At 45.6% G+C, this 27,830-nt stretch overlaps 1 protein-coding gene across 2 annotated transcripts in view; it reads left to right on the top strand.

Moving 5' to 3' along the window:
* Nucleotides 1-27,830, top strand: part of PIAS2 (protein inhibitor of activated STAT 2) — a 325,889-nt gene that overhangs the window by 276,827 nt on the left and 21,232 nt on the right. The gene's annotated exons all lie outside the window — the stretch shown is intronic.

Genomic DNA, 27,830 nt, shown 5'->3' with positions numbered 1-27,830 from the left:
TGGAATGCAAAATGCTGAAAGAAAGAACAACCACAACTCCATGAGTGATCACAGCAGCCAGAAGTTAGGGCTATTGAAAGTCATTGTAGAATGATCTGAGCCTTCCATTTATAGTGTAGCCTGAGTTGAAAGACCTGGAGGTAAAAAATACTCCAACGTTTGAGAAACCTTGCAAGAGAAGGATGAGATGGACCATCTTGAATGAGTTCTCATATGTCGCCAGGTGCAACGCCCCATAACATTTGTGCATTTCCTTTGAGGAACAACTTAATAGCCAGAATGCAACCCTCCATGTTCCCAAGTGAAACATGATTATTCAGCAAGTTTGAAGAGTATTTGCATGAATGATGACTTCATGTATAGATGTCCTGTGGTTGCAGAAGAAGAGCTGAAGCAGCAGATGCCATGGAAGCAGCAAGACCAAATACACATATGTTCATGCCTACTCAGTGCGAAGATACCCTACCGGGTGATAATGCATTCTACAAATCAACTTGACATAGCCAGAAAGAAGTGTGGTGAAGTTCACAGGGGGAAGCTACAAAAAGAAAAGACCTACAGTGTGCAGAGACAAAGCAAGTACCTCTGGAATCACATATTGACAAATATAAAACCGCAGGTGGCACAGATGACCGTTAACCAAGGGGTCCCACTTAAGGGGTTGAGTCTACTAAGATTTGTAAAGATAAGCAAGAGCATGCACTGGGAACATGACAAGTGATCAAAGATTCGCTGTCCTATGATATTTGGGGAACAAACGCCAAAAGTAGGGAAAAGGTCTTGTATATATGATACCCCCTTCCAGAACCTATTGTTTTTCATGTATCACACACAGAAGAAATCCCTAAGCAAATCCGAAACATGAATGCATTGTGCAGGTCTCAGCAAAACCCAGAAAACATCTGTACTTGTTTGTGATGAAGAAGATTTGTTTGTTAGTGAAATGCTGGGAGCAAAGGTTTTAACTAATGCAATTGAACGGTACGTATAAAAAATTTTTTTTTTAAATGCTGTCCACCACGCAAAAGCCAATTATCCTCTTGCGCATTGAAAAGGTAAACATATCCACTAAAAATATCTTATCCAAGTATAATACTCTGCCCACACACCTCCTTGTGATTGCACAATTACCCCATTTCGATCCGTCTGCTGTGATCGTTCTAACGTTTTCCATGATAAAATCTCCAAAATGCTTAATCCCTTCTCTGGAGTGGCAGAAGATCTAAGTCTTTTTAAAAGTACACTCATCTTCTCAGGTTTCCCACTAGAGCGATGCTCTGTGACGATTATTAAAAGGTTTGAAAAACTCAGAGTTGAACAGAAAGACACGAATAAAAAAAGCTGTCCACCAGTCAAAAGACGGTTATTATCTCATGCGCATTGAAAAGGTGCACAGCTCCACTAAAGAGATATTTTTCCAGTTATAATACTCTGCCCACACACCTCCTTGTTATTGCACAATTACCCCCTTTCAATTCCTCTGCTCTGGATTTTTTCCTAATAAAATTTCCAAAATGCTTAATCCCTTCTCTAACGCATTAGACTATCTAATTCTTTGTAAAGGTACACCCATCTCTTCAGGTTTCCTACTAGAGCGATGTCCTATGAAGACTGTAAAAACTCAGATCCGCTCCATCACTCCTTTTCTCTCAAAACGTTGTAATATTTCTGTAGCGCCTAGTAGGTTTCCCTCAGCTTCCAATAGCCCTGGTCACTCCTCTTTTGAAGAAACCTACAACTGAGCCTGATATTATGGCTAATTATAAGCCTACTTAATCCCCATCAATACTTGAACCATAGCAAGCTTGTGAACACCTAACTCTGTGAGCTTATCAAATCTTGCCTGCATTGTACTAGATTTTTAATTATCTAAATGTTGCCCTTTATTCAGCACAGAATCCTTATTCAGTGATTAGTTCAATATCCTTGGGAATCTGTCTGACAGTGTATAAAATAAAACACTGGTTCCTTCGTATTCATAAATGTAATTCATTATTTTGATGGTGTAATTTAACTGAACCTCCCAAGAGCATCAGGTGTCACCCTTATTAAAATACAAAATACATATTGGAGATGCACACCAAGAATAAAGCAGTAGAAAGTGTCTATTATATTCAGCCATATAAATTAAAACACAGGGTGCTACGAAGGTGTAGTGTTTGGTGGCACAGTTCTTGCTTGGTTGACACATCCAAAGTGTCAAGAAGTAACATTGAAGCACATAAGGCATCACCAGTGACTGTCTACCAGTTGCTAATGAAGGGACTTTAGGAGTAGTTCCCCCCCCCCCCCCCACCTCCGATTTCCTTCAGCAGTGTAAGGAAAGCACTCCTGAGTTATCGGTAAGTTGACATTTTGAGCTTAAGAATCATAGTCATCTCAGGACAGGAGTCTAAGACTTTGAGGGACCAGCCTCCTTTTGAGTACTATTGACAGTTCTTTGCAGTAGAACTATAGTAAGGACCTGAACAAAAGAGAACGGAGCAAAGGGGTACAGTAAAGGCACATGTTTCCAAAGCGGGCCCGGAGTGTTCTATGTGGGCAGTCGCTGTGCTTCTCTGGGATAATAGCAAAAACAAGAACTCTGTTAAGACAGTGCGAGGCAAACTGCATTTGAAAACAATCTGCTTAAAAAATAAGTTGGAAGGTAGGTTGCAGTGTTTTTAATACCATGGAATGGACTGGGCAGAGTAATGCAAGGTGCATCATGTTGGCTTCCCTAGAACTCAGCAGTATGCCCTACTCAATTTAAGATCTGTGTTGCTTTTTTGCCTGCTTTGATTGGATCTTCTTTATTCTACAAAATGAGGCAAACCCAAATATCCCTTAGACCTAGGTAGTTAAATAATTAGTACAAACTTGGTCACTCCGGGGAAGTACATGCCTAGACTTCCATGGCACTTTTAAGTTCACCGAAACTTCTTATATCTAGTTATAATATCCTTAGATTAATTTGTATTTCTTATTTATTTATTTTATCCAGAAAGGTTTATAAATTTATAAAAAACTTAAACATTTCAAAATTATTCTCTTCATAGGTGCTCCTAAAATAACGGCGCAGTGAAAGTGATTAGTGTGATAATTAAAGTGGCAGAGTGTTATATACAATATATACAGAATGTGGTTAAAAAGCATAAGAAGACAGTGAACTTCAAGAAGACCCCTTTATTCCAGGTGTCTTGAAGTCACCTTGTATATTTAATCCACATTTAATATAGTCAACGTTTTGACCCTATGTAAAGACACAAATCATTAACGGGTCATCTTAAGGACTGAAAAGTTATTTGTGCCGGTAGCACCTAGATAAAAATAAGATAAACATTCCTTTTATAATCCTCTCATAAATGATCTAATCTGCAATTCAGTTTCATCTTAAGGGATGCCAGCCAAAAAATCAGAAACCATCACTCACCTATTATTCAAGATTTTGGACATTGATTTTCATAATCGTTTCATAGTAATTAGCAGAAAACGTCTGATCGTTTTTCTGAAGAAAAAGATTTGATAAATTACCTTCAAACAATTTTGTAATTAGTACCTCATTTGAAGTTTCTTAATGTATACTAATTGGCATCTATTGTTGCCTAGGTCATCCCTCTTTTACCTTTATTTCTGGGTAATGAATAACTTTATCAATTTTATCTATTGGGCTTCTACATCACCACATAAACTCAGGTATTAATAATTGTCATTACTCACATGAATTTCAAAATGTTTAGCAAATAACCTTCCAGTTGGTCTCACTTCTTGGCTTCCCGCAGAAAAACAGACACCATATCTTAGTTTAATATCGCTCTGTAAAACAGGACAATTCTTTTCTAGAATACTGAGCTCAACCCGAACTCTATCTCTAAACATAATTCACTAGATTTCTTAACTCTATACCCTCTAGGGAGAAATCAACGAAATCCTCGGTGTACGATCTAATTAATTAATCAAAACACATACGAGTGTAATATATCGCTCTTATATAGCAAATAAGGGTACTTGCACATAATTCATGTGAACGCTTGGAAGACCCCTTCCGAGCACATCGAAAGATGGACAGATTAAATGCATATCAAGCGTGTCCTTGCGCTTTGTTGACAAAAAACAATCTCTTTTTGGTAAGTAATGTATATGAAACACCAAGAATATCCACAAAGTGTCCTTATATTAGACTTACTTAATCGGATTCCTCTGTCTGCACTCGCAGGCAGACGCCACTTGTATTTCCTCGCGCGCGCCAGAGCAGACCGGTTAAATAAACGAGTCTGCGTGGCCTGCATCACTCTAATTGCTTGCGTTCTCTTTCACAACCCAGAGAACTCATTGTTGTTTTAACAGGTCCAACAAGTGAAACCCAAAGTGTTCATTATGCGCATGGACCAAAAAATGATAAAAGATCCAATCAATATATACTCACTTATTTTTCAAAAGGCAACTAGGAAGCAAATCATATTGTTTTGTGAAACCGTAACCTTATATTGTTCGGGGGAATAAATCTGTCATTTTCTCACGAAAATCAAAACATCACAAATTGATTTATCCATTTTAGCTTGACCTCTTTTTGCTCAGTTGATTAAATTTTAACCTATTCAGTTAATGAGAAATTATCGAAATACATTCATATTACATAAACCATATTATCTTCTTTTCATCACATAGTTTAAATATGATATTTGATGACTATATCATATCCACTACCAGTCCATTTAGAATGCCGAAGCCTTTTTCCAATCCTCCAAACTATTCAATCCATTGTTTATCGTACCGCATTTCTCCATCCAATAGAGTTCACGCTCGGAAAGAAGTTTAGTCTTGTCCCCTCCTCTAGGTCCCAAATTCACTTGTTCGATAACTTGCCATAACTTATTCCTCCTTGTTGTGTTGGTATTTTGACTAGTGATCAACCATTGGTGCTCCCGCAGTTTTGCATTTGATTCTGCTTTTATGTTGTAAAATCCTACACTTTATTTTTTGTGTTGTTTGTCCAAAGTACATAAGATGCATACATTACATCCTGTGTGTTACAATTTGTGAATGAAGTCACCACAACTAAAACTGAGTTTACATGCTGAACAACATCCGCATTTACAATGCCCCAGTCTAGGCATGTATTTCCCCTCGAGTGACCAAGTTTGTACTCATTGATTGGATCTTCGGCATGAACTTTTACACTTATTTAGATGATACACAGCTTATTCACCAGTTGGGTTAATATGCCCTTAATAGCTTGTAGATAGGTGTGGTCAACATCTAACAGGATTAGCCACCGAAAGAAAAGGCATAGCCAAGGACAGAGCAAGTATATTCTTGTTACTGATAAGGTGCCTCACCTTGGAAATAAACCTAGCATATAGAGAGGGCATAAATGGAAATTAGTTCATATATGCATTCAAGAATTCCTTTAACTTCCTTGGAAAACTATTACATTTGTGCTCCAAAAAGTGTGTTTCTGCACATTAGGCTGACCATCCTGGTGTGCAGAATTAATCAAAAAGGGAGAGATGAAGGTACACCAATGCACACCCTCTAAGGTAACCACAAAAACACACAAAAAGAATGTGATGGTGAACACTGTAATGCCATACTCAACCTCATTGAGAGAGAGAACTCTTAAAGGTATTATCCGTGGTTTATGGAAAATATTCTTAAAAGGGCTTAGAAACCAGGCAAATACATGAACATACCCTTTGTCTATTCCATTGATGCTCAAATTTGCTTGCACCTCATTGGCCAGCACGTTGTGCATGTTGCTGTTGCGTGGAGCTTTGACAAAGTACTCCTTCCGGTCACTCACATTGGCTGCTGAGAATGTCCTGCCACTGACTACTCACTCGCCAGGTACTCATTTTTCTAACAATTCGGAAAAGCCACTACACTACCGACAGTGCTCAGCCAGTACGGCAACCCTGTGAGCCGTCTCGTCATCCTCAAGGTACTGTGTGAAACGTCCTCCTGCCTTGCTGCTTCCCCGTCCTGGTGATGGTGGACCAGATCAGTCCTAGGGGGTCGTGCAGCATTCTCCACCTTGCTGCTCCCCAGTACTTGTGATTGCGGACTGGAACACTCCTATGGGGTTGTGCAGCATTCCCCCGCCTTACCGCTGTCCAGTACTTTTGTTGTTTGTTGACCAAGCAGTCTTAGGGATCGCACTGCACCTCATGCAGCGACCTGGGGAAATTTCTGTGCTTTCACACTGGGGAATCACACTGCACTCTCAGCAGTTGACTGTGCCTAATATTGTGCTCTGCATGTGTGTGACAAAGGCAATCTTAAAGATTTTGTCGCGCCCCTCGAAGCCGTCTCATTCTTTGCTTCTTTTACTAAAATCAGACCAGTCCAGCTATTGTTTTACCACACTCCTCACAGTCAGAGGACACATACGTTTCATAAAACACAGGAAAACCTGAGATCTATTGATTCTTTTGAAAGCACTGCTTGAATACATGTTCCTCTGATTAACTCTTGGTTCCCTAATGGGATTCTTATTGTTTTGGTCTTAATATAATCATATAATCTCTATTTTTCTACAACTCTGTGGGGGTCTTGTTTTGTGTTGCCTCAGTGATTACTGTTAGGGTATAATGCACAAATACTTTATACATTGCCTTTTAAGTTAAGCCTGACTGCTCTGCGCCAAGATACCAGACGGTGAGAACAGGTTAATTTAGGGGAGTGCCTGACTTATCCTGACTAGAGTGGTGGTCCCTACTTCGACATGGTGCAAACCTCTGCTAACTAGAGACCCCATTTCTAAGTGCTGATCGTGTCAAATCGCTTTTATTCCATTTTTAACTGTAAGGCATGCTGCACAGCAGCTCGCACTGCTGAGTAACGTCTAAAAAAACATTAACAATAGATTTCGCAGGGGCAAAACCTATTGGCTTTGCCAATGCTTCTTCGCATTATCTGGATCCCATCATTATCCAGTGATAAGCATTGTTAATAACTCCCCCTTAACGAACATACCTGCTGTAAAGACCCACCCACCCAGAGTACTAGCACCACGAAGCGCTGTACAGCACCTGCAGTGCAGCACCCTCTGCCTGCCTTGTCCACTGGTTTCCTTTCAGGCTTTGGCCTGCTGTTTTCTGTCCCAAGGCCTTGCTCTCTTAAGGCTGCTCCCTCCCTTCCTGGGTCTCAGGCTCCCCCATGTTTCCCGATCTTTTTTTCTCCAACCCGACCGCCCGCCTCCCTCCCCTTGCTCCTCCATCCCCAGGACCTATTTTATGGCGGTTGCGCTGATGGCGTGCCAAATGAAAGCCCTCTGCACCCAGTGCCAGGACCTCTGGATCTGCAGCCTACGCCCAGTGCCAGGACCCCTGGATCTGCAGCCCACGCCCAGACCACACCCAGCGCCAGGACCTCTTCATCTACAGCATGCGCCTAGACCAGCGCAGGAACCCTGAATCTGCATCCTGTGCCCAGAACTACTGGATTGGCAGCCCGTGCCCGGACTGTGCCTAGTGCTAGGACCCCTGTATCTGCAGCCAGTGCCTGGACAGCACCCAGCGCCAGGACCCTTGGATCTGCAGCGCAGACTGAGTCTAGCACTAGGACCTGTGGATCTGCCATCGCCTGGCATGTGTACTCATTTAATCAGATCAAAAACCTCAGATCCAAGCCCTTCAACCCCAACTACGGCATCACCTCGCCCTAATGCACCAAAGGTCCATTCTCCTGCCGCCACTGCTACTTCTCCTATGATGCAGGAACCACCACCCCCAGTTCTTCAACAGCGACAGAGCCAAGTTCTCCCACAGCGACAGAGCCAAGTTCTCCCACACCACATAGGTAACATGGGCTGTCCATCACATTGTCCACTTCACCATTGAGGGATGGCCGTAATCACCATTGAGGGACGCCGTAAACACAAACGAGACCACTGACCATCCTCCACCGCAGCTGGAGCAGATTCACGGAAATAACCTAGATCTATGCCCTCAAAGAAACAAGACACATCACCACAAACGACACACTGCGTCCAAAACTTCACCAACTGGATCTCCTCAGCTGCCAAAACCATAGCCCCCCTGAAGTGCACCACCAATAAGAATCCCACCAAACAGGCCTCAAGCGCTACTACAGGGAACTAGAGCGACCTAGAGCAGCAACAAGACCCCCACCAACCTCGATCCTTTCAGGACTGCCCTCTATAGGTACCACCACCGTATCCGGGAGACCAAGAAAGAAGCCCTAAACACCTTCATCGAGGCCAGCACCAACCACTCCAACAAAGTATTCAGTATCTTAAGAGAATTCTCCCAGCCTCCACAGAGAACACTATCCACCCCTCCCAAGCCCTCTGCGACACGCTCTCAGACTTCTTTTACCACAAGATCGCCAACAGCAACATCGAACCCCGGCTTCCGGCCCAACCACTGTACCAATACTGCCCTGATCACAGCAACCGACGATATTAGACACCACCTTGACCTAGGAGGAACAGCAGCCCTCATTATCCTCGACCTACCTGCGGTCTTTGACACTATCTCCCACTACACCCTCATCACCAGATTGCAGATAGTATTGGCATCCAAGACAACGTACTCCACTGGATTGCCTCATTCCTCTCTGGCTGAACGCAGAGGATCCTCCACCCCTCTTAGTCTCCCCACCCAAAAGCATAATCTATGGCGTTCCACAAGGCTCCTCCCTCAGCCCTACCCTCTTCAACGCCTACATGAATCCACAGGCTGGCATCGCACACCCCCACAGTGTGAACATAATCTCCTACGCCAATGACATCCAGCTTGTCCTATTCCTCACTGACACTTCCACCACACGAAGGAACTTCCAAAACACCATGACTGAAATCGGCATCTGGATGAGGACCAGCTGCCTCAATCTAAATTCGGAAAAGACAGAAATCCTCATCTTTGGGAACAAGCCCTCCCCTTGGGATGACACATGGTGGCCCGCCGCACTAGGCCCTCTGCCCACCCCTACCAACCATGCATGCATTGCGGCATTATCCTGGACACCCATCTTACCATGAAACAACAGATCAACGTCATCTCCCATTTCTTCTTCCACATCCTCCACGAGATCTTCCGATGGATCCCGATTTGCGCCAGGAAGACAGTCACCCAGCCCATCTCCAGCTGCCTCGACCACAGCAACACATTCTACTCAGGAGCCACAAAATAGCTCCTTAACCGCCTCCAGACCGCAGCAGTGAGACACATCCTCAACCTCACCAGAAGAACCAGAATCTCACCCCGCCTCAGGGCCCTCCACTGGCTCCCCGCCCAGCAAAGGTGCCACTTCAACCTCCTCATGCACGCCTACAAAACCCTCCACAATGTTGGGACTGCCTATTTCAACAAACGCATCACATTCCATCGACCCACCAGAGAGCTTCACTATGCCAACCTCACCCTGGCATACGTACCCCGCTCCTTGTTCCACCTCGCCACCAAGTCCTAGAACGACCTCACCTCCTCTGGAAGACTTCAGAAAACAGCTCAAGACATGGCTTTTCAACCTCCATCACCAGCCAGCCAAGGCTCGCAGACTACCCCCAGTGCCCAGAGACCCCCTGTTTTCGCTCTACACATCTCCGTGATTGATTGATTGAAGTGAGGTCAAGTCTGCCCCGGTAGTATCAACTTACTAGTGTGAAATGAGCTTGCCAGTGATTAAGCATGCCACAAATAGTGGGTGAGGCTTCCTCATCCAATCTAATTAGTACTCTGCGGTACAGTATACCACGTTTGATTGCAAAGAGGGCTATCTCTGATAAAGTATTTGCTGGGTGCCCAGTGTGGCATTACATTGCTCGCCATCACTTTTTTTTTTTTTAATGTTTTTGTGAATTATATACACACATGGAGGGAATAGGTATCCAGAAGACAGGTGCAGCAGTACACCTGAGCATGAAGTGGCTTTCTAGGTGTGTTTTACACATACTTGGTTTGTAACAAAAGTGTATCAGCACATTCATGTATAGCTTTAGAATTCCACCCATACTTCTGCACTTCTCTTAGTGAATTGGCACAAAATAAGTTTCTGCGTCTTGTTTAATAAACATATTTAATATTTAAAACCATTTTATGTGAGTGTTATTGAAATCTAAAAGTGAACTATTATTTCGCAAGGTGAAAGTGCTTCGCTGTGCAAGCCAAGGTTACTGTTTGCAAAATGTATGTGGTTATTAAGCCACCAGTCTCATTGCTGGTGAAATACTGTATAAAATTACAAATACAGAGGCTTTCACCAAAGTTAAAACAATAAATGCAAAGATACTGAGATACTGTTGTTTTTTCATTTCCCACAAATGTAGGGTATCAAATGATATTCTGTTGATTCACTAATAAAGGGGAATGCGAGGTCGTTTTAAATGCAGCTGTTGTTTTGCCATTTTGTGACTTGTGCTGTGATCTTGCTTTGGTGGTTTGGAAAATTAGGTCGACCATTTGCAAAATAACTTCAGTTTTAAAGTTCTGGAATAATTACAGCAGCAGTTTTAGAAAATGTTGAAAAAAAACGTGTCATTTGGAGATGTGACTGGGGTCACTAGGTTATGGCGACCCGCAAATGCATGATGCCAGGCTATGTCGAGAGATTTATTAATATGAATTTACGATTAGTGTAGCTCTTAGAATAAATTATGTATCAAAAATGTGTCCAGTAGCATGAGAATGGACCCCTTAGCTGAGCAGGGCATTGTGTGTTCCGAAATGCCAAGCAGGAGTTCTTGTGAAGGGAAAGCTTCAAGTAGGACAAAGATGTGTGGCCGTTATTAAAATTACTATTACAAAATACATATTAGATATGCACACAAAGAATAAAGCAGTAGAAAGTGTGTATAATATTCAGCCATATCAATTAAAACAGAGTGTTTACGAAAGTGTTATTTTGTGGCACAATGATTATTTGGTTGAAACATGTAAAAATGTCAATAAGTAACATTGTAGTACGAGACATCAACAGTGGATGTCTACCAGTTATTCTTTTCTTTTAGAGTTTATGGAGTATGACTCCAACTAAGACAAGGCCCTTCTCTTTATGGTGAAGTTTCATCTGTTTTTGAATAGGTGCACTAGCATCCCCTCTGACTTTCAGCTAGAAGTAAGCCAAAGGTAAGGTTTTCTACTGGTCTGTAAGTGAAGCACAGTCAGGGGACCAAAAGGTGTGTTTTTGCAGGGCATGTAGAAATGACCCTAGTAAGCTTGGTCCTTCAGGATGGAGTTGTCGCCCAACAATCAACACTTATACAAAATCTGCTTGGTATCACAATGATTACATAGGATTTCTTCCAACTCATTGGTACCCTCCTTTGAATCGGGACTATCTCAACTCTCTCTGCATTACAGGCTCCCAGCAAATTTACCATGCAGTTTGTCCCCAAGCAGACAAAGCTTTAACTGTGCATGGTGTTCAATTAGGAACCTGCTTCCCACAGTTCTTAGAAGCACATCTTTGAGGCATAGGTTGGTCTTAGAGCTTGGAACAATGCCCGTTTTCCTCTAGCAAACACGAAGATTTTCGTTTTGGCAGCAGCCAAGCATGTGCACCTTTATTATCGGTTCCATTATAGGAAAGTGCCACTCTTGACATGGTCCCCCCCACACTGTTTGCCTGATATTTGATGCAATTTTGCCTGAAAGTGCACTGTGTTCCTGCTAACCTGGTCCCCAATGCCAAATCTAATTCCCTGAAACTGTGCAGTGCAATTGTTCCCCATCTGGCAATATCCCCCCGTAAGTCCCTAGCAAATGGTAGCATGTATTGTGCCACCCTCATGGACCCCTCAGCAGGCACATGCAGACTGCCATTGCAGGCTGTGTGTCTTGGTGCTTCTAAAAGTGAAAACATGACATGGCACACAGCCTGTGTGCCATGTCTCCTATCATCACGTGCAATATGTCAGTCACCCCTACAACAGGCCTTTCAACCCTAAGACAAAGTGCATTCATCATATTACATAATGCAGATATGCCCCTGCTATTTCTTTTTCGATTCTTAGACATAGTGAGCAAACAGGGAAACCATTTTAAGTACATGTGCTGGACACTGTTCACTAGGAGTTCCCCAGCTACATGATGGCCTCACTAAAAATGGGAATGTTTGGTATCAAACGTATCATATTAATAGATCCTCACTGATGTTACACCCAGAGAGCATCTTGTAGGTGCCCCTTGAAAACCTACCAAGTATAGTGTGAAGACTGACTAGTTTTAGCCAGCCTGCCACCATCAGACATGATTCTGACCCCAAGAGAGAGCTTTTGCTCTCGGGTGGTCAGAAACAAAGCCTGCTCTGGGAGAGGTGCTTACACACCCCACCCAACAGGATGACCTGCGAATCTTCATTCCAATGAAGGAGGTTTTAAAGAAGCCCACCGCCCTTGTTCTGCAGGTCTGACTTGGCTCAAAGGAGAGATTCTGACTCTACAGCCCCAGGGCCCATTTGGCACCTGGACAGGCAGGAACTTTAGTATTCAAAGAGGGGTGCCCACCCCTCAGGTCTGTCCCACACCTAAGGCTCTCTGCCTGATGTAGACACAACATTTGGAAATCTGCCATCTTAGTGTTGGCAGACTTAGGAACTTTGTGACAGAGTTATGCCCACTTCACACAAGAAGTGGTTATATTGGGGTGTAGTCTCCCCAGGGGTAAGTAGCCCATTGGCTTCTAACCTACACTCCATGAAACGCCCCACAATGCACTACTAAGGGGAGCCTCTGGCACCAGGAAATCAGATTCCTGCTGACCTACAAAGAAGGACACCCAAGAGCTGTAAAAGCAAAGGAAGAACCACCTGACCTAGACCTAGACCTAGACCAAGCCCTGTCTGCCTGTCCGCTGCCCCCGCTATATTGCAGCAAAGTCGACTCCTCGTGCATCTGTTTTATCTCCAAAGCCTGGCAGGACGCCCTGCCTTCGGAAAGACGCAGGAATTCCCATGGAGCAGCAGAGCTGCCTCCCTGCATTTTGTAGGCACCCCAAGACAGACTGGGAGGACTCCAGACAACAGAAACACCGGCCACCAAAAAGCACCCATGCCGCACAGTCCGAGTTGAAGTGGACCAACAGTGCCACTTTGGTCCCTCAGCCCTCCAGACACAAAGCCCACCTTGGACGTGCCCACTGTGGACCCTCCAACGTCACCTGAAGCCTCTACTTGCAGGCCCCCTCAACCGCAAGTGCTTTGGTGAAGAAAACCCAATGCCTCAAGACACCTCTGCACCAAATTGCCCCTGGCCTGTGAAGAGGACCTGAAGTGCTCAACCGCCCTCCCTACCTACCTGAGCATTTCAAGATTGGAACCCACTTGCTGGTTCCTTCGACTGGATCCCAAGTCCTCATCTGCAGCATCTTTTCGACCGGACCGATCTCCATTGAGTAACATCTGCACCCGACGTAGTACTAACCTCTGCAGCCAGCTGCCCCAGTGCTTCCCAGTGTGACCTGTTGGTGTGGTCCTGACCCCTGCCCATTACTTACCTAAAGTCCAGGAGATTGGCCTTGTAAGTCGCTGTACTATCACTGAATGCAGTACTTGTTCTTCTTTCAATCGGATAACATTGCTGCTTCAGACAATTACAGTGTCGACTTTTGAAATCTACAAACATTTTTCTTGCAAAATGTACTTACCTGATCATATATAAAGATACTTGTTATTTTTGTAAATTGTTGTGGATCTCCTCTTTGAGTTGTGATGGCTCACACTCCTCTGATAAGCCTAAGGCTGCTTGACCACACTAGCCCCGAAAAAGGCCACCTTGGGATTGCTAGAGCAAACCCCTGTCCACTGGTATTGGAACCCCTGAGCTCTTTAAACAATAGATCTCATTTTGATATGTCATATAAAGAGCCAGCTTCCTACATCCATGTTTTCTTGAAGGTCCAGAGAGCTGACCATGGGTTATTAAAAGGACAAATTAGCTTGCAGGTGGCAGATAAGCCTAAATAAGTCAATACTTATCACAGTCCCACTTCAACTTTCCAAACTAATACCAAAATGAGGGTGAAGACTATGTGAGTAACTGGCGCTCTTGCTCACAAATATCTCCTAACTATTCTGGATAAACGGTGCCTCTAACTGGGGCTTCACCCCCCACTAAACGCCACATGAAGTTATCCAATATATTACAATATGTAGTAGCACACGTTTTGAAATTTCATTATCACATCATTTAAGATCCCATAATTCTTTTCAGTAGCTTCTTTCAAATTAGGATCACTTATCTCTAATGTTTCAATTTCAGATTGTAGTTTAACAACCTTTCTTTCAGCGTTCTCTATTAAAATGTCCATAAGTTTCATTGAATTTGATTTTAGTTCATCCTTCCACCTCACCAGTAAATCTACATCTAGATCGTCAAATGTAGGAAAAATGCGTGATCGCAAACCCCTGGCTTTCTGTCTAACTTCTTATATTGCTTCAGTGTGACCGCATCCCACCATCTAGACATTTCATTTTTCTTCAACTTCTCTAATCTAATAAATTTATCCAAACTAGGTCATCTGTTTACTGCTCTGGGTGTGTTCCATAGGACATGGAAATTCTCCTATTCTCTTTGCAAAAAGACTAAACGCTTTAACTTAGTTCTATCTTCAGGTTTGATCTTTTCAAACCAACTTGTGTATTTGCTCCTACTCCCTTGGTTGCTGTTTTCAGACCACTTTTAGCTGGGAAAGGCCACACTTTTAATTCAGAACAAATGGCGGGCACAGGCCAGTCAGTCAGCTCTTTTTGTAGCTCAAAGACTGCATTAGATATTTATAGATATGGGATAAATTGATGCTACTGCATAGCTACCTACTCCACAGATATTTAACTGGGGTGTACCTAAGACACAATTGAATGTGTCAGTCACCATGTAAAAACTTCCAGTATCCCTGAGTCAGTTACTGTGTAAAAACTTCAAGTAGCCACCTAGTAACCAGATCCCAATGTGGGAGGGAAAGGCCTAACGTTTTGCGAGAACTTGGTTAAAACTACTTACTATTCTATACCGTTAGTATTTGAAAAGCAAAAATATACCTTTCTGTACCTCAAGGATATCTGCATCATTGAACTTGGAAGAAGTGCTTTAGAGTCCTGGTATAAATATCCCAGTCATATGTTCTATAATTACTGGCCTTCCCATGTGGTACAAAGTTAGAGTTTGTCTTTGTGCTCCTTTTGGGCACAAAGGTCACTCTTATACCCGTATATATTGCAGCAGACTGCCACGTTCAAATAATATTTCTTGCCTTGCTTTTGGAGAATAAGACAACATTTCTGAATTATGAACCTAACAGTTCCCCTCCTGATCCGTAACAATCGAAAATAGTAAAAGGTTTCCAGTCACTGTCCCTGTAGTCTTTAGATAATGGTGTTAATTTTTCTCTCACATTTGGCTTTGCATTTATGACTCAGGAAGGGGTGATACACCTCTTGAAGACACTTGGCCTGGCTTTTTTTGATCCAATAAAGTACAGGCCTATCTAATATGTGTTTTGACAGGTAAAATATTTAAAGAGTTCAACAATGTGTTATATGAAAGGTGGACATATTGCACTATTTAGTTTCTGTTTAGTTACTTGTATGTCCTGTGGACATAGTGGCACTCAGAATTACAAAATGGCAGCAAAGGGAGACCGAGGAGTCAGACAAGGGCTGTTTAATAGAAAAATCATGGTCAGTAGGTAATGGCACAACAGGTGATCAGAGACACAGTAGATCTTTTTCGTTTAGCCAATTTCCCCAAGCCGCTGCCTTCCCCTGCGGCCCCTTCCGCCTCCTCCTCGCCGTCTTTTTCTGTGCCTTTATTCCCCACGCCGCCGCCTCCCCATCCTCCTCACCGTCTTTTTCCGTGCCTTTTTTCCCGCCGCTGCCTTCCCCTGTGGCCCCACTCCCCAACCTTCCCATTCGACCAGCCCTCCCTCCTCCCAGCTGCCACTCCTTTTATGGCAGCCGGGCGCGGTGACGAGGAGCAACCCTTGTCCCTGCTTCTGCAGGCAGGTCGCTCCCTGCTCCGCTGCCCGCGCCACCTCTTCACTATCTTTCTCCATCTTTTTCGTTTAGCCAATTTCCCCAAGCGGCTGCCTTCCCCTGCGGCCCCTCCCACTTCCCCCCTCCTCCTCACCGTCTTTTTCTGTGCCTTTTTTCCGCCGCTGCCTTCACCTGCGGCCCCACCCCCCCCAGCCTTCCCATTCGACCAGCCCTCCCTCTTCCCAGCTGCCACTCCCCCCCTCCCCCCCCCCCCGTTTATGGCAGCCGCGGCACGGACGCACCGCTGGCGTGCCAAAGGCAAGCCCGTCTGTGCCAAGACCGTGCCCAGCGCCAGTCCCCCTGGCCCTCTCAGACAAACCTACCCTCCACTCACTCAGCATGTGGGACAAGATCCCCACAGAACGACTAAACTCACAACTGGCTCACAACCCACCCCCACCCCACCCCTCCCCCCACGCCAACGACCCCAACACAGGAGCACACAACCTCTCCAAATGGATCACCACCTGCGCAGACACACTACCCCCCTCAGAAAACACATCGCCACCCGCAACATCAAAAACGCCCCATGGTTCACCCCCGAACTCCAAGACTTCAAGCGCAAATGCTGCCAAGCGGAGAAAATATGGCGACTAGAACCCTCCACAACCAACTTCTCCACCCTCAAAACCACCATTCGCACCCATCACCAACTCATACGCACCGCCAAAAGAGATCACTACAAGACACGCCTTGACAACAACTCTCAAAACAGCAAAGAACTCTTCACCATCATTAATGAACTTGCCAAACCCAAAGCCAGCAACATAGACCCCTCACACACACAGCTCCAATATGACACCCTCTCCAACCACTTCCACCACAAAATCCTGGACATCCACAACAGCTTCATACCACACACCCCTCACTCACCCAACAAAACCCCCATTAATGACCCCCCACCACACTCACCACCTGGACCCCCACCACAAATGAAGAAACCGAAAAAACCATGAACTCCATCCATTCCGGATCCCCCTCCAACCCCTGTCCACATCGCATATACAACAAAGCCAGCCCAACCATCGCCCCCATACTCCGCGACAAAATCAATTCCTCTTTCGACTCCGCCACCTACCCAGACCCCTGGAAGCATGCGGAAATCACTGCTCTCCTTAAAAAAAAAAAAACAAAGACGACCTGGAGATCCTCTCCAACTATCGCCCCATCTCCCACCTCCCTTTCCCCGCCAAGGTTGCAGAGAAACTAGTCAACGCCCGCCGATCCCACTTAGTCGAAGCAAACAACACTCTTGACCCCTCACAATCCGGGTTCCACAAGAACCACAGCACGGAAACCACCCTCATCGCATACACTGACGACATCAGGACCAAAATCGACAAAGGTGAGACCGTCGCACTCATCCTCCTAGACCTCTCCGCAGCATTTGACACCGTCTGCAACCACACACTCCGCACACGCCTCCACAACATAGGAATTTGCCACAAATCCTTAGACTGGCTCACCTCCTTCCTCACCGACCAGACCCAGAGAGTCCGCCTTCCACCTTTCCACTCCACCACTTCCAAGATCATCTGCGGAGTCCCCCAAGGGTCCGCCCTCAGCCCCACACTCTTCCTACATGATCCCCCTAGCCAACATCCTCCGAGCACACGGAATCACTATCCTCTCCTACGCAGATGACACCCAACTCATCCTCTCCCTCACCCGCAACCCCACCACCGCCAAAACCAACCTACACACTGCCCTCCTCGACACCGCCAACTGGATGACTACTAACCACCTCAAGCTTGACTCCAACAAAACCGAGATTATCATCTTCGGCCCCAACAAAACCACATGGGACGACTCCTGGTGGCCCACCGTCCTAGGCCCCGCATGCAACCTCGGCATCATCCTAGACCCCTCCCTCTCCATGACACAGCAAATCAATGCCTAACCTCCTCCTGCTTCCACACACTCCGCACTCTAAAAAAAAATAAAAAATCCTTCAAATGGATTCTCCCAGAGACCAGGAAGACAGTCACTTATGCACTCATCAGCAGCAGACTAGACTACGGTAATGCCCTCTACGCCGGCACCACACTCAAACGCAAACTCCAGAGAATCCAGAACACAGCCGCACGCCTCGTCCTTGGCCTCCCCCGCCACGAACAAATCTCACCACACCTCAAATCCCTTCACTGGCTCCCCATAGACAAGAGAATCACATTCAAGATCCTCATCCACGCACACAAATCCCTCCACAACACCGGCCCAACCTACCTCAACGAAAGAGTGAACTTCCACACGCAACCTCCGATCAGCCGACCTCGCCCTAGCCACAGTCCCCTGCATCCAACGCACCACCACAGGAGGCAGGTCCTTCTCCTACCTCGCCCCCAAAACCTGGAACTCCCTCCCACCAACCTTCGCAAAACCAAGGACCTCCTGCTCTTCGAACAGCCATGTCTTGAGGCTCTTTCTGAACAGTGACCCTCCCTGCACACCCCCCCCCCCCCTCCCCCACTTTTGATTTCCCCCTCCCCCCCAGTGCCTTGAGACCCTCACGGGTGAGTAGCGTGCTCTATAAACATTTTTGATTGATTGATTAGCAAGGTGCCCATAGTTACCGGTCAAACACACACAGGTTTCTACAGTCGGAGCAAAAACATGTAAAGCTGGGACTTTTGCAACAGGTACAGAGCACCAGGTCTTGGAGGTTACCTGGGACGTGGGGTCATAGCACAGGACCGAAACAGTCTTATGAAGGCCCTATGTTTATACAATGACTTAAAGAATTCTTGGTCTGTTTTACAGGGAACCAGTACAATGAGCAGAGGGCTCCAGAAACTTGATCAAACTTGAACCTCCCACAGGCTACTCCTATGCCATGTTTTTAATTTTCTGCATCCTGCCGTGCCAATTGACACTTACAGGACTAGGTAGAGTTCATCCACAAAAAAGGATCATAGGACTAATGGTATGGCAAGCTGACCAACCAGATACATTTTGTACAGCAATCACAGCTGCAAAAAAACAATCCCCTGAGTGTTTGGACCTGAATTTCTATATACAGGTCAGTGTTAAGAGTTTGCCCATATGTTTGGCATTTGCAACTGGAAAAGGCAGTCAGCCCAGAAGCTCGGGTCCTTGCCCACTCAACCTGCAGACGTGGTCTGCTCAAAAAATCAGGCAACAGCAATAAGTGGTGTTTTCCTTTTGGTTGCACACAATGAATAAAAGCCTTGCTTACGCATGGAGTAAGCTTGCCTACCATGGGTGGTGTTACCTCACCCCCAGCCCAGCCTTCACACTACAGGTCTTTCTGTTCCATTTGGTGGAGCTCAAAATGAAGTAAGAGGCATGGACCTTCTGCTAATGAAATGTACACTCATTGCTGGCCCCAAGGTTTGTATTTAATACCTCATCTCTGATTCATAAATCTCATTGGGCGGACCCCACAATTAAAGGGTGAGAAGGCATCCTAGCGGAAGCCAAAAACCTCGTAGCTTTCTGACTCACTCTTCTTGGAAATACTTCAGCTCAGGACGAAGAGAAATGTGCCTTTCCCTGGCTGGACTGCTGGTTGGAGGTCACTGTCTGCGTCAGATGCCCCTGTGTCACTGCTCCCTTGGTTGCTTGACATCCTCCGAGCACTTGTCTGCCAGGGACTCGGCCTCGCCTTTGGTTGTACAGTCACGCTGCCATCTTTACTCATAGTTTTTGAGTTATTTTTAACTTTACGTTGTCGTTGGTCCTAACGGGTGTTCAGGGTAGACGTCAGGCAGAACAGTGAAAGGAATATTACTTGAAGTGCAGTAGTGAGGAATGGGAGCCGGAGCACAGAAATGAATCCTTCATATTATTTGCGTCGACGTCCGCGAGCGCAGTGCGAAGGCGGCGTGGCCCCGTCCACTCCCGCTGCTTTCTTCGTGTGAGGGCGGGACCTGGCTGAAACATGAACCGGAGGTTGGATATTACACACTGGGGCCTATTTGCAAAGCTTTGGAACAGTGTTTTTTCAGAGTTGTCCTTTTTAATTTCAATTAGCTATTTTTCCCATGGGTCATTGGAACGTGTTAGATTAGTGCTAGTGTGTTGGGTAAGAATAAAAACTTGTACATGTCAGTAATTCCAAGCGGCACTACTGCAGATGCGCCTGTTATATCACATATTGTTATTATATTACGTTTTACTAAATTACTGCTCTCCTTCTAATGTTAAAAACATTTTAATGCCCTTCATAGCTGCTCCCTGAGGTAATCCTGTTTTTAGGCGTAGACAACCATTTATTTATTGGAAATTAAACCCCTAATCCAGTCCGCACTGTTACTTTCCGAGAAATACTTGAACAAGATGTTTCTGCTCATGCCGGCTATTTACTATGGGCGGCCAGGGGTCCGGACTGGAGGGAGAATAAAATGCACATGTTGCCTGTTTACTATGGGATTTCCTAGGATAGGATGAAGAGTTCATTGAAAACGTAGCCTATTTACTATTGGTGTCCCCGGGAAATGATGTAGAGCGAACTACACATGAAGTCTATTTACTATGGGCTTTCACAGGACAGGAGGAAGAGTTAATTGAACTCGTAGCCTATTTACTAAAGGTGTTCCCCCGGGCAGGGTAGATAGTGAACTCCACACAGATCTTGCTTCCTATGGTTATTCCCAGGATAGGCTAGAGAGGAGAGTAAACCCCACACGCATACTATTTACTTAAGGCTTTCCAGGGACAGGATGGATAGTGAACTGCACATACAGCCTATTTACTAAAGATGTTCTCAGGACAGGATGGAGAATGTACTGCACATGCATCCTATTTATTATTGTCTTTTCCGGGACAAGATGTGGAGTGTACTCCACACGCAGCCTATTTACTATGGCGTAACCTGAACAAGATTGGGAGCACATGTAACCTAGGGCCAGATGTAGCAAAGGGTTTTTCCCATTCTCTCGTAGGGGTATTTCCATGATAGTCATAAGCACTGAATAGTTCCGCGCGCCTGCGGGGACCCCGGAGCACTGTTGTGTAGTATATTCTTAAGTGCAATCATCAGCTCCTTGACAAAAAGGTCTGTGAAAAACACTTAAGAATAACAATGTGCAGCCTATGTGAACAGCTACACAGGCCAAATTGTTAGAAGAAAAAAACAGTTGTAGTGTAAATTCCACGTTTAAACCTCTATTTATTCTATAAATACATAAATAAATACATTCTCATATTTTATTTACACCTCTCATGAGAATAAAACAATGTAGGGCAGTGTAGCCCATAGGCTGCCATTATACAGAATGAAAATAGAGCTGTGCCTTTAAGAAAGTAAAGTCTTCCTGTTTCCCATCATGCACAGCAAAAGGCAGTTGCCTCAGTTCTTTTTTCCGGCTCCTTTCTGACAGGACCCTGAAGCATTGAGCTCTACCTCACAAAATCCTTTTGTGACAGAAATTCATTTAAAATCTTTTGAATTTCATTTTCACTCGACGTTTTTAACATTGAGTGATAATTTTCTGCTTTTTTCTGTTAGATTCTGACAGAATTTTGAGGTTTTTCTACTTCAGAAATGCCTTCACTGTTTGACAAATGTCCTTCTTGTGGCAGAAAAAAGGCCAAAACAGATCCACATCGGGTCTGCATAATTTGCCTTCCATCCAGCCACAAACCGGAGTCGTGTGACATCTGCAAAACCTTCTCCAGAAGGACCCTTCGTGACAGGGAGAAGATCCGACTCCAGGCGAAAGAGGACAGGAGGAAAAGTGGTCATTCTACCACAGAGCGAGGAGAAGGTCAGTCTTCTACCAGGGCTCACACTGGTTCCTCTATAACTCCGACCAGACCGGCTCAAAAACGGCACAGGTCTCCGACGACGTCGAGGGCGTCGACGTCGAGGCAAGGAACGGCGCCAACATGCTCGCCGTCGAGGAGTGGTTCGCCGGCGAGAAAGAGACATCGCTCGCCGTCGACGACGATTTCGCCGTCGAGACGGCGTGGACTTTCGCCGTCGAGATCTGGGTCACCGTCGACACGGCGAGGACGTTCCACGTCGAGGAGATCTGAATCCGGTTCGCCGTCGAAACGGCGAGATCGATCAACGTCGAGGGGTGCTCGACGTCGTAGACGTTCACCGTCATCACGGCGACGTCGAGGGTCGTCGTCGAGAGATTCTCAACGGCGAGAAGAATCGACGGCGAAGGACACTCGCCGTCACCGTACTTCGACGTCGAGGAGTGTGTCGACGTCGAGACAATCAAAAAGACCTAGGAGGGTTTATACAACCTCAGAATCCTCGGCTTCAATCATCCTCCTTCCAGCGTCTCCACAACTCTCTCCTCGACAATCACCATTGCCACAGACGCCGGTAACACCTACGGCGCCTCTTTCGGCTCCGCCTGTAGAGTCTGTTTTGAGGACTCCAACGCGGTCTGTAAGACGTTCGGGACATTCCTCTAGACGCTCTTCTTCCTCTCGACACCGTCATGACCCACAGAGATCTCAGCATTCACATCACAGGCGTTCTTCTTCGTCTACACGGGACTACTCTCCAACCCTATCGGACTCACCGTCCTCGAGAGTGTCCCCCATAGATGATGTGAATACGTTCCAGGAGGTCTTAGTACGAGGGGCAACCAAGCTGAACATCCCGCTGGCGGTACCTGCCCCATCGACGTCAGTGATCTTCGAGACCTTGCATCACAGGACATCTTCCAGACCTTTGCTTCCACTGGTTCCAGGTCTCCTTGAACCAGCAATGGATATTTTCCTTGCACCGGCCGCAACAAAGTCTGCTCCTTCCAGACTTATTAAAAAATATCGTCCACCAGAACAAGATCCTCTATTCTTGAGGTCGGACCCAGTTCCTGATTCGGTGGTCATAGTAGCGGCAAAGAAACTGCATTCAACCTCACCATCTTCTTCTTCACCTCCAGATAAAGAGAGCAGAAAGATAGATGCTGCAGGACGAAAAGTATGCTCTACTGCAGCCGTCACGATGAAGGCAGCCAGCGCTACTGCGTTATTAGGGCGGTACGATCGTGCCCTCTGGGACTCTTTAATACAGTTTGCGGAACATCTTCCTAAGGATAAAAGGGAAGATTTCCTGGAGGTCGTGGGTGAGGGATCCATGGTGTCTAACCAAATTATAAGTGCTGCAGCTGACTCTTCGGTGCTATCCGCACACAATTATGCACACGGGATAGCGCTCAGAAGGCATGCATGGTTGAGACTTACATCACTCAAACCTGAAGCGCAGCAGAGAATACAAAACCTGCCTTTCTCGGGCTCCACCTTGTTCGGTTCTCATGCCGATGACGAGATGGCTAGAATGAAAGCTGAACTAGATACCTTGAAAGCGGTAGGGATGGAAAGACCGAAAGAACAAAGAAAGGTTTTCCGGCCATATCAACGACGACTTTTCACCCACCGGTATCAGTCGCCACACTGGATGTCTTCGCGCCCCCAGCAACAGCAACAACAGCAGTATCAAAGGGGTTTCTCTACTCAGCGAAGGTCGACAAGGGGTCGTTCAACACCTCAAACTCAGGCAACTCGACAGGCTCCCACGTCTAAGCCCTGAATCTTTGCTTCCCCCTCCTCCGTTATCCACTCCGGTAGGGGGAAGTATCTCAAATCATCTGGACGAGTGGCTACGCATCACAACAGACGCCTGGGTATTGAATATTGTGAGACATGGTTACGCTCTCAGATTCACCAGTCCTCCACCATCTGTTCCACCCAAAACAGCCAACCGCCATCTCGAAGCTCTACAGTTAGAGGTCAATATCCTATTGCAAAAAAGAGCCATAGAACCCGTTCCCATCAGCCAGCAAGGGAAGGGGATTTATTCGAGATATTTCCTTGTACCGAAAAAAGACAAACAAGAGTTTCGTCCCATCTTAGATCTGAGGACAGCAAACAAATGGATTCGCAAAGAAAAATTCAGGATGTTAGCCTTACACCAAATTTATCCACATCTACGTCAGGGCGACTGGCTATGTGCGATAGATCTTTGCGACGCTTACTTTCACATCCCAGTAACCAAGAAACATCGAAAATTCCTAAGGTTCACTGTCGGAAAACGCCATTACCAATTTGCAGTTCTACCTTTCGGCCTAAAATCAGCGCCAAGAACTTTTTCCAAATGCATGGCGGTAGTAGCCGCCCACTTGAGGAAACAGCGAATATTCGTCTACCCCTATCTAGACGATTGGCTCATAAAGGCCTCCAGTTGTCTCGAGACACAGCAACATTTCGAATGGACTCTACAACTGCTGCAAAAACTTGGTCTTCAAGTCAATCTCCTGAAATCTACAGCAACACCTGTTCAGAGGTTGCATTACTTAGGGGCCATTGTAGATACCAGGCTAGGAAAGGTGTTTCCTTCGGAGGAACGACGGTTATCGATTCTCCAGAAGTGCAAACAACTGCAGGAAAGACCTCAAGCCACTGCAAGAATAATAGCTTCTCTACTGGGCTCGATGGCGTCTTGTATCCATCTGGTTCCCAATGCTCGCCTCCATATGAGACCATTGCAGGAAAACCTGGAGGATCAGTGGTGTCAACTGAGGGACGATTGGGAGAACAAAGTCCTTCTTTCTCCTCACACCCTACAATCCCTCAAGTGGTGGTGTTTACCCAGCAATCTCTTGGTGGGGATTCCGTTCCAACAACGGCCCCCATCTCAAACCATCGTAACAGATGCGTCACTGATCGGATGGGGGGCGCACATGGAACATCTTCGAGTCCAAGGCGAGTGGTCACAGAGAGAGAGTCTCTATCACATCAACCTGCTGGAACTTCGCGCAGTCCACCTTGCGCTCAAAGCCTTCCTTCCCTCTCTGAGAACGGAAACTCTCCTTCTCCAGACAGACAACGTGGCCACTATGTACTACGTGAACAAACAAGGAGGCACCAGGTCCAGAATTTTATCCAGAGAGGCTCAGACAATCTGGCATTGGCTTCTAGCCAGGAACCTGTCACTAGTGGCAACTCACCTGCCCGGCATCCAGAATGTTCAAGCGGATGCCCTCAGTCGGGTAATGGACGAGAACCACGAATGGGTACTACACGACGACGTCGTTCATTCCATTTTCGCACTCTGGGGTACCCCCTCTACAGACCTATTCGCAACCCCAGAAAACAAAAAATGCCAAAACTTCGCCTCCAGATATTACCATCCAGGGACACTGGGGAATGCCCTGTGGATAAGCTGGTCAGGAGCATTTCTTTACGCCTTTCCACCGCTTCCCCTGATTCCGGCGGTCCTCCAGAAGCTGTCCAATGTTCAGACCAAAATGATCCTAATTGCTCCGGAGTGGCCACGCCAGTGGTGGTTCCCAGACCTTCTTCACCGGTCACTCAAACCACACATCAGGCTACCATATCGTCCGGACCTTCTCACGAAGTTCAGAGGGCAGATATCTCATCCCAACCCCTCATCGTTGAGTTTGGCAGCATGGCTCCTGAGCTAGTGCAATATGGACACTTGAACCTACCTCAGGATTGTATGGAAATTCTGAAGGAAGCAAAGCGCCCTTCCACACGATCAGCCTATGCAAGCAAGTGGAAGAGATTCTGCATTTGGTGTTTACACAACAACATTGACCCGGTTTCCTGTGGAGAACAATCTATCCTGCCATACTTGTTAAGTTTGGCAAAATCGGGCTTACAACTGTCGTCAATAAAAGTTCACTTGGCGGCTGTCACAGCATACAGAAAGAGTCCTTCACAAACTTCCTTTTTTCGGATTCCGATTATTAAGGATTTCCTAGAAGGTTTAAAGAAGGTTTTTCCCCCCATTAGAAAGCCTTCTCCTCCATGGGAACTGAACGTTGTCTTATCACGTCTGATGCTGCCGCCATTCGAGCCAATACATAAGGCATCGCTGCAACATCTCACATGGAAAGCTGCTTTTCTGGTGGCAATCACTTCAGCGCGTAGGGTCAGCGAAATCCAGGCCCTTTGCGCTCAGGAACCCTACACGGTTTTTCATTCTGCAAAAGTGGTAATGAGAACTCATCCAAAATTTTTACCTAAGGTAGTCTCCGACTTCCATGTGAACCAAACAATTTCATTACCGACTTTCTTTCAGAATCCAGCTACTCCTGCTGAGAGAACTCTGCACTCTCTGGATGTAAAGAGAGTATTGAAATTTTACTTGGACAGGACAAAAAGCTTACGAAAATCACAACAGCTTTTTATTAACTATGGCCCAATCAGAACAGGTTTGGGTACATCTAAACAATCTTTATCCAGGTGGATTGTTTCATGTATAATGTTATGTTATCAGTTAGCAAACAAATCCCTTGGTGGTAGGCCAAAAGCCCACTCTACCAGAGGGAAAGCAGCTACTGTAGCCTTGATGAGAAATGTCCCTTTGGCAGAAATATGCAAGGCTGCCACTTGGAGGTCGGTCCATACCTTTACTAAGCATTACTGCCTTGATACAGACGCTAGGGCAGATGCTCAGGTTGGGCAGGCTTTGCTCAAGAATTTGTTTGCATGATTCATGTTTTTCTCAGTATTCTTATATCTACTCCACCGCGGTTATGGGGATGGGCTTGCTACTCTATTCAGTGCTTATGACTATACATGGAAATCCCCTACGAGAGAAGAAATGGTTTCTTACCTGTAACTCCAGTTCTCTCGTAGGGGTATTTCCATGATAGTCATAAGCAACCCTCCCTCCTCCCCGGTGGAGTTGACATAGAACATGAATATTATGGAGGTTGGTACTCCAACAAATGTTTTGTTTTTTCTTCATGTCAGGTTAATAGCCTCCAAAAAAGAACTGAGGCAACTGCCTTTTGCTGTGCATGATGGGAAACAGGAAGACTTTACTTTCTTAAAGGCACAGCTCTATTTTCATTCTGTATAATGGCAGCCTATGGGCTACACTGCCCTACATTGTTTTATTCTCATGAGAGGTGTAAATAAAATATGAGAATGTATTTATTTATGTATTTATAGAATAAATAGAGGTTTAAACGTGGAATTTACACTACAACTGTTTTTTTCTTCTAACAATTTGGCCTGTGTAGCTGTTCACATAGGCTGCACATTGTTATTCTTAAGTGTTTTTCACAGACCTTTTTGTCAAGGAGCTGATGATTGCACTTAAGAATATACTACACAACAGTGCTCCGGGGTCCCCGCAGGCGCGCGGAACTATTCAGTGCTTATGACTATCATGGAAATACCCCTACGAGAGAACTGGAGTTACAGGTAAGAAACCATTTCTTCTGTGTCAATGGGAAAATGTGTTCGTACGTATGGCCCCTAGTTACTATTGGCGTTTCCAGGACAGGATGGGGAGCACACACTGACTGTTTACTATGGGCATTCCTCTGACGAAATGGGTCATGAACTGCATATGCAGCCTTTTTACAGTGGGCCTTCCGGAGACAGGATGGAAAGTTAACTGCACACGCAGCCTATTTACTATGGCGTAACCTGGACAGGACGGGGGACACATTCAGCTTATTTACTATTTTCCTTCTCCCAGTACTTCTCCAGTAATAGAAATGTATACGGCCAAGCCCAATCCTTAGTGCTGTATGCAGTTATGAAGGTATCAAACTGTGGGCAGGCTGAAACATTCTGCGGCTGTGTTTAGCAAACTTTTGTCATGTTTAATCCCAGAACACCATCTACTCCTTACTACTGGACTAAGAGATGTAGATTATGGAACATGCGGCCAAGTTAAGACCTTTCCTTTACTAGATTCAACTATGTAGTAACCTGTACATTCAAACAAGCACCGAAATAATGAAAATCCCGGTTCACACAAATGTCCTTCTTTTGCCCATATTCAAACTACTTGAGTGCCTGGGTATGTCCCTTTCATGGACCTAAACGGAGCAAATCAAGCGTTTGACCTAAACCCTTATAACACAGCAGATGCTGTCTTTTTTTCATTT

Source organism: Pleurodeles waltl, chromosome 1_1, assembly GCF_031143425.1.
Source record: "Pleurodeles waltl isolate 20211129_DDA chromosome 1_1, aPleWal1.hap1.20221129, whole genome shotgun sequence".
NCBI lineage: Eukaryota > Metazoa > Chordata > Amphibia > Caudata > Salamandridae > Pleurodeles > Pleurodeles waltl.
Note: the sequence above shows the minus strand (reverse complement) of the source record. Positions and strands in the feature narration are given on the sequence as shown.